General features: G+C 36.0%; 1 protein-coding gene across 4 annotated transcripts in view; it reads right to left on the bottom strand.

Moving 5' to 3' along the window:
* The window catches only part of ANKIB1 (ankyrin repeat and IBR domain containing 1), a 158,868-nt gene that overhangs the window by 107,914 nt on the left and 35,286 nt on the right, over positions 1-15,668 (bottom strand). The window contains exon 2 of one of the 4 annotated variants that reach the window (XM_082662379.1): positions 6,593-6,660. The exons of the other annotated variants lie outside the window; for them this stretch is intronic. The gene's annotated coding sequence lies outside the window, so the exon portion shown is untranslated. The remainder of the gene's footprint in view (positions 1-6,592; positions 6,661-15,668) is intronic. 4 annotated transcript variants of the gene reach the window in all.

Here is a 15,668-nt window from a genome sequence, read left to right as displayed (position 1 = left end):
CATCACTGTGGAGGACAGTGTGGTGGTTTCTTACAAATGTAAATATATTCTTACCATAATCCAGTAATCACACTCCTTGGTATCTACCCAAAGGTGTTGAAAACTTACATCCACACAAAAACCTACACACTGCTATTTATAGCAGCTGTATTTCTAACTGCCAAAACTTGGGAGCAAATAAGATGCCCTTCAGTAGATAAATGAATAAATTAACTGTGGTACATCCAGACAATGGAATAGTATTCAGCACTATAAAGAAATGAGCTATCAAGTCATGAAAACACATAGAGGAACCCTAATTGCACATTACTAAGTAAGAGAAGCCAACGTGAAAAGGCTACAGACTACAAGATTCCAACTATATGACCTTCTGGGAAAGATAAAACTATCCACAGGTTTAAAAAGATGATTAACAGTGTTAGGGGCAGGGGAAGGATGAATAGAGGGAGCACAGAAAATTTTTAGGGTATTGGAAGTACTCTGTATATTATAATAATGGATATATATCGTTATACATTTGTCCAAACCTACAGAATATAAAACACAAAGAGTGAACCCAAAGGTAAACTATGGACTTTGAGTGATTTGTCGTGCTGATGTAGGTTCACCAACTCAACAAATGTACCATTTTAGTGAGTAATTTTGATAACAGAGGAGGCCACGCATGTGTGGGCATAGGGGATAGATAGGAAGTCTCTGTATCTTTCTTTCAATTTTGCTGTGAACCTAAAAAGCACTTTAAAAAATTCTTTAAAAAAAGAGACTTGAATCCTAATCTTTATGTTAATCTCTTGGCATTTGCTTCCTTGACAATACAATGAACATGAATTATTGTGAAAAATAAAACTGTAAGTGAAGTATTTAGCACAGTAGCTAATACAGAAGGCATCTTATAAATCTGTGTACTTTCCCCTGCGTATGTGTGTGTTTTCCCCCCAGAAGCCTTTTTATCCTTAATTATTGGTTCATAGCTTTAGGACAGTTGAAAGGGGGAGAAATCTAACCACCAGATAAGTTATGAATGACTATCCAAACCTAAGCTGTGAGACAACTTCCAAGTAGTATCTTATCATTACCTCCTTGTAATTCATTTCTGAATAGTCCTGGAAATTAAAGTTACTTAAGCTAAACCAATACACGTGAATTAAATCAAACAGAAAAGACAAAGAAATATATGCAAAGCACACACTAAAATTTTAAATAGGATAAATCTGTGTTAGCCTTTTATGACCACTAAGTTAAGGAATCTGAATAACATTAAATGAGATTTCTAAAATTTATAGGGAACTCATGGAACAATCAATCCAAACCCACTTCTGGTATGTTTGTGTGATATAGTTTCTATAATGAAGGGATGTTTTACCTCACTTGAAAAATGTTAGTTCATTTTAAACAAAAATTTTCACACTTATAAACAATGACAAATATGCTTAAGATATTACTCAATATTGTTAAAAAGGTTGATTTCCCACTGTCAAGATTCTAATTTTAATTCATGGTGTTCTGCCCACTGGATATTCAACACTAAGAGGAAATAAATTATTTTTATACAAACTAATGTTCTCTCAAGGTTCTCCTATTAAGAGATGACCTTAAAACAAAACTTCATGATGATTCTTACAATTTACGTTATTAATTTAAGAAACCTCAGGAAAAAATTTTAAAATTAGAAAGGATGATTCTGTCAAAAAGGGAAGAAGATATGAAAAAAAAATTAGAAATTATAACACTGAAAAGTACATGAATACATAAAATCTATGACTTTAAACAGTATGTTATAAATATACATCACTAGTATTAGAATTATACTAGCACATAAAGGATTCTTTTAATAATATTATAGTTTTTTCATTTACTGTCTTCAGTATAAGTCATAAGTATGAGATTGTATGGTCTTTCTAATTTCTGAAACTGTGTGTGCATGTCAAAAACTGAATCAAATTCCAATTTTAGGAGTTTTAAGCTTTGTTACATTTACAGATAAACATCTAATCTCTGGGTACTGGAAAGTTATTAGCACCACCTATTACAGAGAATAATATCAAGAGAAGTGGAAAGAACAAAAGAAGGGAAGCTGCCAATTTTCTTCTGATGTCACAGTCTTTTTATTCACAATAAACTATTTGAAGATCATCAACAGGGACAAGGATGAGTGACTGATTAACCTCTGATGTCACCATCTTACTTGCATAGTGAAGTGAGAGAGAAACCCAGGGGGTAATAACAATGCTTGGAGCTTTACTTAACTCCATCATTCTCTAGACACAAGTGAGATAAATGAAAGCATCACTGTTATTCCATTCCACAAATATAAAATGGATTCCTTCAAGAAAATTTCATTTTCAGTTCCTTGTATGGAACTCACAAACTAATTTTAGAAATAATTTTGAACGGGTTCATTTCCTTTCTGGACCATATGTAAAGATGGTTATTACAATGCATGAAAATTTATAAACTAAGTGTTCATAATTCAAGGAACAGCAGAATTACAGTCCCCTCAAAAAAAAGAAAAACCATTAGAAATATCTATAATGCAATAAATGAGTTACACTACAAAATAAAATCATAAAGAGTTTTAAGTTCTAAAAAGTTTTTTCAGTATCTAGTCAAGTAAAAAGAGTATTTTTAAATTTTCAATTTAAGGGGACAGCAGACTTCTAATACATTTTGAAATATATGGAAGAAAATTATTCTAATACTAAAACAAACAAGTACTTCAATTACTTTCAAATTTTAAATACCGAAAAAACTATGAACAAATGTTTCTCTGTTTAGGTTCCAATTAAGTCAATTATGGTAAATCCACTCAACAGAATGCTAGAATACAATCATTAAAATCATTTTTACAACTTTATGTGGAAAAATGTTTTTACAATAAATAAATAAGGTTATGTATACTATCATCATAGCAAACTAAAAAATATGCATCCATAGAAAAAAGACTAAGGAAATATATACTACACTGCTAACTCTGAATGATAGAACCATGCCAACTGTATTTGGAATTCTTCCTCTATTCTTTTTGGCATTAAAAAAAAGTATTTAAAAATAGATCTAATAATAATGGACATAAGGGGAGAAATTGACAAGAATACAGTAATAGTAGGATTTTAACTCCCCACCTACCATCAATGGACAGATTTTGCAGACAAAAAATCAGTAAGGAAACAGTGGCATTAACTGACATATTAGAGCAGTTGTAGTTAACAGGTATTACAGAACATTCCAACCCAAAACAGCAAAATACATATTCATTTCAAGTTTACATGGAATGTTCTCCAGGATAGGTCACATGCTAGGCCACAAAACAAGTCTCAACAAATTTAAAAGGACAGAAATTATATCAAGCATCTTTTCTCACCTCAACAGTAAGAAACTAGAAGTCAATTACAGGAAGAAAAATGGGAAAAACAAAAATACATAGAGACTAAACAACATGCTTCCACAAAACCAACGGGTGAATGAAAAAATCAAAAAGAAAATAGAAAAACACCTTGAGACAAATAAAGATTAAAACACAACTTTCCAAAATTTATGGGATATAGCAAAAGCAGTTCTAAGAGAGAAGTTTATAGCAATATAGGTACCTCAAGAAACAAGAAAAACCTCGAATACACAACCTAAACTACCATTTAAAGGAATTAGAAAAAGAACAAACAAAGTTGAAAGTCATCAGAAGTCAGGAAACAATAAAGATCAGAGAGGAAATAAATAAAAGAGAGGACCCCCTCTCACCCCCAAAAAAGAAAAGATCAATGAAACCAGGAGCTGGTTTTTTTTAAAAGATAAACAAAATTGATAAGCCTTTAGCCAGGCTCATTAAGAAAAAAAGAGAAAGGACCCAAATAACAAAATAAGAAGTGAAAGAGGAGAAATTACAACCAATGTCACAGAAATATAAACAATCATAATAGAATACTATGAACAGTTACATGCCAAAAAATTCAACAACGTAGAAGAAATGGATAAATTCCTAGAAACGTACTATCTTCCAAAATTGAATAATAAAGAAATAGATAATATGAATAGACTGAGTACTAGTATTAAAACTGAATCAGTAATCAAAAAACTCCCAAAAAACAGAAGTCCAGGACCGGACACCTTCACAGGGGAATTCTACCAAACAGGTAAAGAAGAGTTAATACTTATCTTTCTCAAATTATTCCAAAAAACTAAAGAGATCACACTCCCAAATCCATTCTATGAGGCCACCACTACCAAGATACCAAAACCAGGCAAAGACACCATGAAATAGAAAATTACTTCAGTATCCTTGATGTATACAGGCACAAAAATCCTAAACAAAATATTAGCAAACCAAATTTAACAACATATAAAAAGGATCATAAACCATGGTCAAGTGGGATTTATTCCAGGGACGCAAGGATGGTTCAGTATCTGCAAATCAAACAATAAGGTACACCACATTAACAAAACAAAGAATAAAAATCATATGATCATCTCAACAGATGCAGAAAAAGCTCTTGACAAAATTCAACACCAATTCATAATAAAAACCTTCAACAAAGTTGGTATAGAGGGAACATATCTCAACATAGTAAAGGCCATTTATGACAAACCCACAGCTAACGCATACTCAATGGTGAAAGAGAAAGCAAGAAAACAATCCCAGTTACAATTGCGTCAAAAAGAATGAAAAACCTAGAGATAAACTCATCAAACACATGAAAGACCTACACCTCTGAAAACTGTAAGACATTCATAAAGGAAACCGAAAATGATACAAATAAATGAAAAGATATTCCACACTCATGGATTGGAAGGACTAATATTGCTTAAATGTCCATAAACCCAAAGCAATCAACAGATTCAAAGCAATCCTTATCAAAACACCCATGACAATTTTCACAGAACTAGAATATTCCTGAAATTTATAAAGAATCACGAAAGACCCCAAATAGTCAAAGTAATCTTGAGAAAAAAGAACAAAGCTGGAGGTATCACACTCCTGAACTTCAGAATATGCTACAAAGCTACAGTAATCAAAACAGTATGGTAGTGGCACAAAATCAGACATAGATCAATGGAAAAGAATAGAGAGCCCAGAAAGAAACTCATGCACTTATTGTCAATTAATCTACAACAAAGGAGGCAAGAATATACAACAGGGAAAAGACAGTCTCTTCAATAAGGAGTGTTGGGAAAACTGGACAGCTAAAAGAATGAAATTAGAACATTTTATCACACGATATACAAAATAACTCAAAATGGATTAAAGACCTGTAACTATAACCTAGAAGAAACTTAAAAGAGAATAGGCAGTACACTCTTTGACATAAATCTTAGCCATATTTTTTTGGATCTGTCTTCTCAGGCAAGAGAAAAAAAGGCAAAAATAAACAAATGAGACCTAATTAAACTTAAAAATTTCTGCACAGCAAGGGAAACCATCAACAAAACGAAAAGACTACCTACTGAATAGGAGAATGTATTTGCAAACGATATGTCTGATAAGGGGTTAATGTCCAAAATATACAAATAGCTAATATAACTCAATATTTAAAAAGCAACAACCCAATTAAAGAATGGGCAGAAGACCTCAACAGACATTTTTCAAAAGAAGACAAACAGATGGCCAACAGGTATATGAAAAGATCCTCAATGTCACTAATCATCAGGGAAATGCAAATCAAAACTACAATGAGATATCATCTCACACATGTCAGAATAGTTATCATCAAAAAGACAACAAATAATAAATGCTGGTGAGGATGTGGAGAAAGGGACACTTAGTTCACTGCTGGTGGGAATGTAAACTGGTACAGCCACTATGGAAAACGGCATGGCAGTTCTTCAAAAGACTAAATATAGACCCATATGATCCAACAATTCTATTCGTGGGTATATATCCAAAGAAAATGAAAACACTAATTTCAAAAGATATATACACTTCAATATCGTAGCAGCATTATTTACAATAGCCAAGATATGGAAGCAACCAAAGTGTCCATCAACACATGAATGGATAAAGAAGATGTGGTAATGAATATATAATGGAATATTAGTCATAAAAAAGAATGAAATTTTGCCATTTGCAACAATGTGGATAGACTTGGAGGGTATTATGCTCAGTGAAGTAAGTCAGAGAAGGATAAATACTGTATGTTTTCACTTATATGTGGAATCTAAAAATTAAAACAAACAAATGCATATAACAAACCAGAAACACACTCATGAATACAGAGAACAAACTAGTGGTTGCCAGAGGGTGGAATGGCAAGATAGAGAAAGGGGATTAAGAGGTGCAAACTATTAGGTATAAAATAAATAAGATGCAAGGGTGTAATGTACAGTACAGGGAATATAACCAATATTTTATAATAACCTTAAATAGATTATAATCCATAAAATACCAAATCATTATATTGTATACTTGAAATTGTAAATCAACTATACTTCAACAACAAAAAAAACTAGATCTAATTATGGGTGTGGTGTTTGACAGTAATAATACACAGGATTCAAGATTTAGATTATATATTATGTAATTATAAGTTAATAATTTATAGTTATATATAAATTATTATAAAATATAAATTCTATTTACAGTTAGTGTCAAAAATATACTTACCACTAAAGTGAACAGAAGATGTGTAAGACTTCTATGCTGAAACAAACATTGTCAGGATTAAAGAAGATCTAAATAAATGGGCAAAGGGAGAAAAAAAATAGATGAGGAAGATTAAGAGGTACAAACTTCCAGTTGCTAAATAAATGAATCACTGATATGAAATGTACAGTGTGGGGAATATAGTCAATAACTATGTAATATCTTTGTATGATGACATATCATAATTAGACTTATCACGGTGATCAGTTTGAAAGGTATAGAAATTTCGAATCACTATGTTGTGTAACAGGAAGTAGCACAGTGTTGTAGGTCAATCATTCTTCTAGAACAAACTCACAGAAAAAGAGATCAGATTTGTGATTACGGGGGTGGGGGGGTGGGAAGGGGGAGACTGGATGAAGGCAGTCAAAACGTACAAACTTCTAGCTATAAGATAAGAACTAGGGATGTAATGTACAACATGATAAATATAATCAACACTGCGGTATGTTATAGATGAAAGTTGTTAAGAGTAAATTCTAAGAGTTCTCATCACAAGAAAAAAATGTTTCCTATTTCTTTAATTCTGTGTCTACATGAGATGATGGATGTTTACTAAACTTACTGTGATAATCACTTTATGAGGTATGTAAATCAAATCAGTATGCTGTACACCTTAAACTTATACAGTGTTGTATGTCAATTATATCTCAATAAAAGTGGAAGAAAGAGGGGCTTCCCTGGTGGCGCAGTGGTTGAGAGTCTGCCTGCCGATGCAGGGGACATGGGTTCGTGCCCTGGTCCGGGAAGATCCCACATGCCGCGGCGCGGCTAGGCCCGTGAGCCATAGCCACTGAGCCTGCGCATCCGGAGCCTGTGCTCCGCAACGGGAGAGGCCACAACAGTGAGAGGCCTGCGTACCACAGCAAAAACAAAAAGTGGAAGAAAGAAAGGAATGGAGGGAGGGAGGAAGGCAGAAAGGGAGAGAATGAGAGGGAGAAAGAAAGAGAGAAAGAATGAGAGAGAGAGACAGAGAGGGAGAGAGGGAGGAAGGAAGAAAGGGGTAGATAAACTATGTTCATAGATTGGAAGGCTAAATACAGAACTGCAAAAACCAAAGAATATCCTTACCAATCTTGAAAAAGGGGACGGTCAGACAATTTCATTACCTGATTTCAAGATGGTATGATACTAACCATAAGGTTTAACAAATAGATTAATGCAACAGAATAAAGTCCTCAGAAATAGACTCACACTTCAACAGCATTAAGGTCCTAGGACAATTCAATGGGGGAAAGTTAAGTCCTTTCATCAAATGACACCATGGATAATGGATATCCATATGGAAAAAACTGAACCTTGACCCCTATCTCAGACTACATGTAAAAATGGATGCCAGACCTAAGTGTAAAAGCTAAACTCACGAGTTCAGTATCCAGAATGCATTAAGAACTTTTACAAAATGATATGAACCAAAAACCAAAAGGATACAGTGATAGACTGCAATACTGTCCCCAATTATTCACTTCTCTCCCTACAGGAGGACTATATTTCCTTGCCCACTTATACCAGTGTTGGCCATTTGACTTGCTTTGGCCAATGAAATACGAGTAAATGTAAAGCAGGTCATTTCTGAACCAAAGCTTTAAGACACAACATGTGGTTCTACCACTGCTCTTTTTTGCCACAAGACCCAAGCAGCAGCTTCTCCTTCAGCTTGGGTCCCAGAATGAAGACTTGGAGCAAATCTGAAGCATATCTGCAAGTCACATGTAACTGAACAAAAAACAAATTTTTAAGGAGGAACCAAGATGGCGGAGTAGAAGGACGTGCTCTCACTCCCTCTTGAGAGAACAACCGATTCACAACTAGCCGCTGAACAATCATCGACAGGAAGACACTGGAACTCACCAAAAAAGATACCCCACATCCAAAGACAAAGGAGAAGCCACAATGAGACGGTAGGAGGGGCGCAATCACAGTAAAATCAAATCCCATAACTGCTGGGTGGGTGACTCACAGACTGGAAAACACTTATACCACAGAAGTCCACCCACTGGAGTGAAGGTTCTGAGCCCCACGTCAGGCTTCCCAATCAGGGGATCTGGCAACAGGAGGAGAAATTCCTAGAGGATCAGACTTTGAAGACTACTGGGATTTGATGGCAGGACTTTGACAGGACTGGGGGAAACAGAGACTCCACTTTTGGAGGGCACAAACAAAGTAGTGTATGCATCGGGACCCAGGGAAAGGAGCAGTGATCCCAGGGGAGACTAAACGAGACCTACCTGTTAGTGTTGGATGGTCTCCTACAGAGGCGGGGGTGGCTGTGGCTCACCATGGGGACAAGGACACGGGCAGAAGAAGTTCTGGGAAGTACTCCTTGGCGTGAGCCCTCCCAGAGTCTCTCATTTCCCCCACCAAAGAGCCCAGGTAGGCTCCAGAGTTGGGTTGCCTCAGGCCAAACAACCAACAGGGAGGGAACCCAGCCCCACCCATCAGCAGTCAAGAGGATTAAAGTTTTACTGAGCTCTGCCCACCAGAGCAACAGTCTGCACTACCCACCACCAGTCCCTCCCATCAAGCCTCTTAGATGGCCTCATCCACCAGAGGGCAGAGAGCAGAAGCAAGAAGAACTACACTCCTGCAGCCTGTAGAACAAAAACCACATTCACAGAAAGACAGACAAGATGAAAAGGCAGTGGGCTATGTACCAGATGAAGGAACAAGATAAAACCCCAGAAAAACAACTAAACGAAGTGGAGATAGGCAACCTTCCCGAAAAAGAATTCAGAGTAATGATAATGAAGATGATCCAGGACCTCGGAAAAACAATGGAGGGAAAGACCAAGAAGATACAACAAATGTTTAACAAAGACCTAGAAGAATTAAAGAACAAACTAACAGAGATGAACAATACAGTAACTGAAAACTACACTAGAAGCGGGCTTCCCTGGTGGTGCAGTGGTTGAGAGTCCGCTAGCCAATGCAGGGGACACAGGTTCATGTCCCGGTCTGGGAAGATCCCATATGCCGTAGAGTGGCTGGGCCTGTGAGCCACGGTCGCTGAGCCTGCACGTCCCGAGCCTTTGCTCTGCAACGGGAGAGACCACAGCAGTGAGTGGCCCGCGTACCGCAAAAACAAAAACTACACTAAAGCAATCAATAGCAGAATAAGTGAGGCAGAAGAAGAATAAGCGACCTGGAAGACAGAATGGTGGAATTCACAGCTGCGGAACAGAATAAAGAAAAAAGAATGACAAGAAGTGAAGGCAGTCTAAGAGACCTCTGAGACAACATTAAACGCAACAACATCACATTATAGGGGTCCGAGAAGGAGAAGAGAGAGAGAAAGGACCAGAGAAAATATTTGAAGAGATTATAGTCGAAAAGTTCCCTAACATAGGAAAGGAAATAGCCACCCAAGTCCAGGAAGCACAGTGAGTCCCATACAAGATAAAATCAAGGAGAAACACACCGAGACACATCGTAATCAAATTGCCAAAGATTAAAGACAAAGAAAAATTATTGAAAGCAGCAAGGGAAAAACAAAAAATAATATACAAGGGAACTCCCATAAGGTTAACAGCTGATTTCTCAGCAGAAACTCTACAAGCCAGAAGGGAGTGGCATGATATACTTAAAGTGATGAAAGGGAAGAACCTACAACAAAATTACTCTACCCGGCAAGGATATCATTCAGATTCGATAGAGAAATCAAAAGCTTTACAGACAAGCAAAGGCTAAGAGAATTCAGCACCACAAACCAGCTAGCTCTACAACAAATGCTAAAGAAACCTCTCTAAGTGGGAAACAAAAGAGAAGAAAAGTATCTACAAAAACAAACCCAAAACAATTAAGAAAAAGGTCATAGGAACATACATATCGATAATTACCTTAAAAGTGAATGGATTAAATGCTCCAACCAAAAGTCACAGGCTTGCTGAGTGGATACAAAAACAAGACCCATATATATGCTGTCTACAAGAGACCCACTTCAGACATAGGGACACATTCAGACTGAAAGTGAGGGGATGGAAAAAGATATTCCATGCAAATGGAAATCAAAAGAAAGCTGGAGTACCTATACTCATATCAGATAAAATAGACTTTAAAATAAAGAATGTTACAAGAGACAAGGAAGGACACTACATAATGATCAAGAGATCAATCCAAAAAGAAGATATAATTATAAATATATATGCACCCAACATAGGAGCACCTCAATACGTAAGGCAACTGCTAACAGCTCTAAAAGACGAAATCGACAGTAAGAAGATAACGGTGGGGGACTCTAACACCTCACTTACACCAATGGACAGATCATCCAAAATGAAAATAAATAAGGAAACACAAGCTTTAAATGACACAATAGACCAGACAGATTTAACTGATATTTATAGGACATTCCATCCAAAAACAGCAGATTACACTTACTTCTCAAGTGCGCACGGAACATCCTCCAGGATAGATCACATCTGGGGTCACAAATCAAGCCTCAGTAAATTTAAGAAAATTGAAATCATATCAAGCATCTTTTCTGACCACAATGCTATGAGATCAGAATTGAATTACAGGGAAAAAAATGTAAAAAATGCAAACACATGGAGGCTAAGCAATATATTACTAAATGACCAAGAGATCACTGAAGAAATCAAAGAGGAAATCAAAAAATACCTAGAGGCAAATGACAATGAAAACACGATGATCCAAAACCTATAGGATGCAGCAAAAGCAGTTCTAAGAGGAAAGTTTATAGCTATACCAGCCTAGCTCAAGAAACAAGATAAATCTCAAATAAACAAACTAACCTGACACCTTAAGAAACAAGAGTAAAAAGAACAAACAAAACCCAAAGTTAGCAGAAGGAAAGAAATCATAAATATCAGAGCAGAAATAAATGAAACAGAAACAAAGAAAATAATAGCAAAGATCAATAAAACTAAAAGTTGGTTCTTTGAAAAGATAAACAAAATTGATAAACCATTAGCCAATCTCATCAAGAAAAAGATGGAGAGGACTCAAATCAATAAAATTAAAAATGCAAAAAGAGAAGTTACAACAGACACCACAGAAATACAAAGCATCCTAAGAGACTACCAGAAGCAACTCTACGCCAATAAAATGGAAAACCTGGAAGAAATGGACAAGTTCTTAGAAAGGTATAACCTTCCAAGACTGAACCAGGAAAAAACAGAAAATATGAAGAGACCAATCACAAGTAATGAAATTGAAACTGTGATTAAAAATCTTCCAACAAACAAAAGTCCATGACCAGATGGCTTCACAGGTGAATTCTATCAAACATTTAGAGAAGAGCTAACACCCATCCTTCTCAAACTCTTCCAGAAAACTGCAGAGGAGGAAGGAACACTCCCAAACTCATTCTATAAGGCCACTATCACCCTGATACCAAAACCAGACAAAGATACTACAAAAAAAAGAAAATTACAGACCAATATCACTGATGAATATAGATGCAAAAATCCTCTACAAAGTACGAGCAAACAGATTCCAACAACACATTAAAAGAATCATACAACATGATCAAGTGGGATTTATCCCAGGGGTGCAAGGATTCTTCAGTATACGCAAATCAATCAGTGTGATACACCACATTAACAAATTACGGAATAAAAACCATATGATCATCTCAATAGACGTAGAAACAGCTTTTGACAAAATTCTACACCAGTTGATGGTAAAAACTCTCCAGAGAGTGGGCATAGAGGGAACCTACTTCAACATAATAAAGGCCGCATACGACAAACCCGCAGAAACATCATTCTCAATGGTGAAAAACTGAAAGCATTTCCTGTAAGATTAGGAATGAGTCAACGTTGTCCAGTCTCACCACTATTATTCAACATAGTCTTGGAAGTCCTACCCACAGCATTCAGAGAAGAAAAAGAAATAAAAGGAATACCACCTGGAAAAGAAGAAGTAAAAATGTCACTGTTTGCAGATGACATGATACTATACATAGAGATTCCTAAAAATGCCACCAGAAACCTACTAGAGCTAATCCATGAATTTGGTAAAGTTGCAGGATACAAAGTTAATGCACGGAAATCTCTTCCCTTCCTATACATGAATGATGAAAAGTCTGAAAGAGAAATTAAAGAAACACTCCCATTTACCATTGCAACAAAAAGATAAAATACCTAGGAATAAACCTAACTAGGGAAACAAAAGACCTGTAAGCAGAAAACTATAGAACACTGATGAAAGAAATTAAAGATGATACCAACAGATGGAGAGATATACCATGTTCTTGGATTGGAAGAATCAATATTGTGAAAATGAGTATACTACTCAAAGCAATCTACAGATTCAATGCGATCAGTATCAAATTTCCAATAGTATTTTTTACAGAACTAGAATAAATCATCTCAAAATTTGTATGGGGACACAAAAGACCCCGAATAGCCAAAGCAGTCTTGAGGGAAAAAAACGGAGCTGGAGGAATCAGACTCCCTGACTTCAGACTACACTGCAAAGGTACAGTAATCAAGAGAATATGATACTGGCACAATAACAGAAACATAGATCAATGGAACAAGATAGAAGGCCCAGAGATAAACCCACGCACCTATGGTCAACTAATCTATGACAAAGGAGGGAAAGATATACAATGGAGAAAAGACAGTGTCTTCAATAAGAGGGGCTGGGAAAACTGGACAGCTACATGTAAAAGAATGAAATTAGAACACTCCCTAATACCATACAGAAAAATAAACTCAAAATGGTTCTAAGAGGGAAATTTATAGCAATACAATCCTACCGTAAGAAAAAGGAAACATCTCGAATAAACAACCTAACCTCGCACCTAAAGCAATTAGAGAAAAAACAAAAAAAAAACCCCAAAATAAGCAGAAGGAAAGATACCATAAAATTCAGATTAGAAATAAATGAAAAAGAAATGAAGGAAACAATAGCAAAGATCAATAAAACTAAAAGCTGGTTCTTTGAGAAGATAAACAAAATTGATAAACCATTAGCCAGACTCATCAAGAAAAAAGGAAGAAGACTCAAATCAATAGAATTAGAAATGAAAAAGGAAAAGTAACAACTGACACTGCAGAAATACAAAAGATCATGAGAGATTACTACAAGCAACTCTATGCCAATAAAATGGACAACCTGGAAGATATGGACAAATTCTTAGAAAGGCACAACCTGCCAAGACTGAATCAGGAAGAAATAGAAAATGTGAAGAGACCAATCACAAGCACTGAAATTGAAACTGTGATTAAAAATCTTCAAATAAACAAAAGCCCAGTACCAGATGGCTTCACAGGCGAATTCTACCAAACATTTAGAGAAGAGCTAATACCTATCCTTCTCAAACTTCCAAAATATAGCAGAGGGAGGAACACTCCCAAACTCATTCTATGAGGCCACAATCACCCTGATACCGAAACCAGACAAGGATGGCACAAAGAAAGAAAATTACAGGCCAATATCACTGATGAACATAGATGCAAAAATCCTCAACAAAATACAAGCAAACAGAATCCAACAGCACATTAAACGGATCATACACCATGATCAAGTGGGGTTTATTCCAGGAATGCAAGGATTCTTCAATATACACAAATCAATCAACGTGATACACCATGTTAACAAACTGAAGGAGAAAAACCGTATGATCATCTCAATAGATGCAGAGAAAGCGTTCGACAAAATTCAACACCCATTTATGATAAAAACCCTGCAGAAAGTAGGCATAGAGGGAACTTTCCTCAACATAATAAAGGTCATATATGACAAACCCACAGCCAACATCGTCCTCAATCGTGAAAAACTGAAAGCATTTCCACTAAGATCAGGAACGAGACAATGTTGCCCACTCTCACCACTCTTATTCAACATAGTTTTGGACGTTTTAGCCACAGCAATCGGAGAAGAAAAGGAAATAAAAGGAATCTAAATCAGAAAAGAAGTAAAGCTGTCACTGTTTGCAGATGACATGATACTATACATAGAGAATCCTAAAGATGCTACCAGAATATTACTAGAGCTAATCAATGAATTTGGTAAAGTAGCAGGATACAAAATTAATGCACAGAAATCTCTGGCATTCCTATACATTAATAATGAAAAATCTGAAAGCGAAATCAATAGAACACTCCCATTTACCATTGCAACAAAAGAAATAAAATATCTAGGAATAAACCTACCTAAGGAGACAAAAGACCTGTATGCAGAAAATTATAAGACACTGATGAAAGAAAACAAAGATGATACCAATAGATGGAAAGATATACCATGTTCTTGGATTGGAAGAATCAACGTTGTGAAAATGACTACTACCCAAAGCAATCTACAGATTCAATGCAATCCCTATCAAACTACCACTGGCATTTTTCACACAACTAGAACAAAAACTTTCACAGTTTGTATTGAAATACAAAAGACCCCGAATACCCAAAGCAATCTTGAGAATGAAAAATGGAGCTGGAGGAATCAGGCTCCCTGACTTCAGACTATACTACAAAGCTACAGTAATCAAGACAGTATGGTACTGGCACAAAAACAGAAAGATAGATCAATGGAACACGATAGAAAGCCCAGCGATAAGCCCACGCACATATGGTCACCTTATCTTTGATAAAGGAGGCAGGAATGTACAGTGGAGAAAGGACAGCCTCTTCAATAAGTGGTGCTGGGAAAACTGGTCAGGCACATGTAAAAGTATGAGATTAGATCACTCCCTAACACCATACACAAAAATAAGCTCAAAATGGATTAAAGACCTAAATGTAAGGCTAGAAACTATCAAACTCTTAGAGGAAAACATAGGCAGAACACTTTATGACATAAATCACAGCAAGATCCTTTTTGACCCACCTCCAGGAGGAATGGAAATAAAAACAAAAATAAACAAATGGGACCTAATGAAACTTAAAAGCTTTTGCACAGCAAAGGAAACCATAAACAAGACCAAAAGACAACCCTCAGAATGGGAGAAAATATTTGCAAATGAATCAACTGACAAAGGATTAATCTCCAAAATTTATAAGCAGCTCATGCAGCTCAATAACAAGAAAACAAACAACCCAATCCAAAAATGGGCACAAGACCTAAATAGACA

The sequence above is a fragment of the Grampus griseus genome (genome assembly GCF_964374135.1).
Source record: "Grampus griseus genome assembly, chromosome: 9".
Classification (NCBI taxonomy): domain Eukaryota; kingdom Metazoa; phylum Chordata; class Mammalia; order Artiodactyla; family Delphinidae; genus Grampus; species Grampus griseus.
The sequence above is the reverse complement of the archived record's forward strand: the minus strand, read 5'-3'. Positions and strand labels throughout refer to the sequence as shown.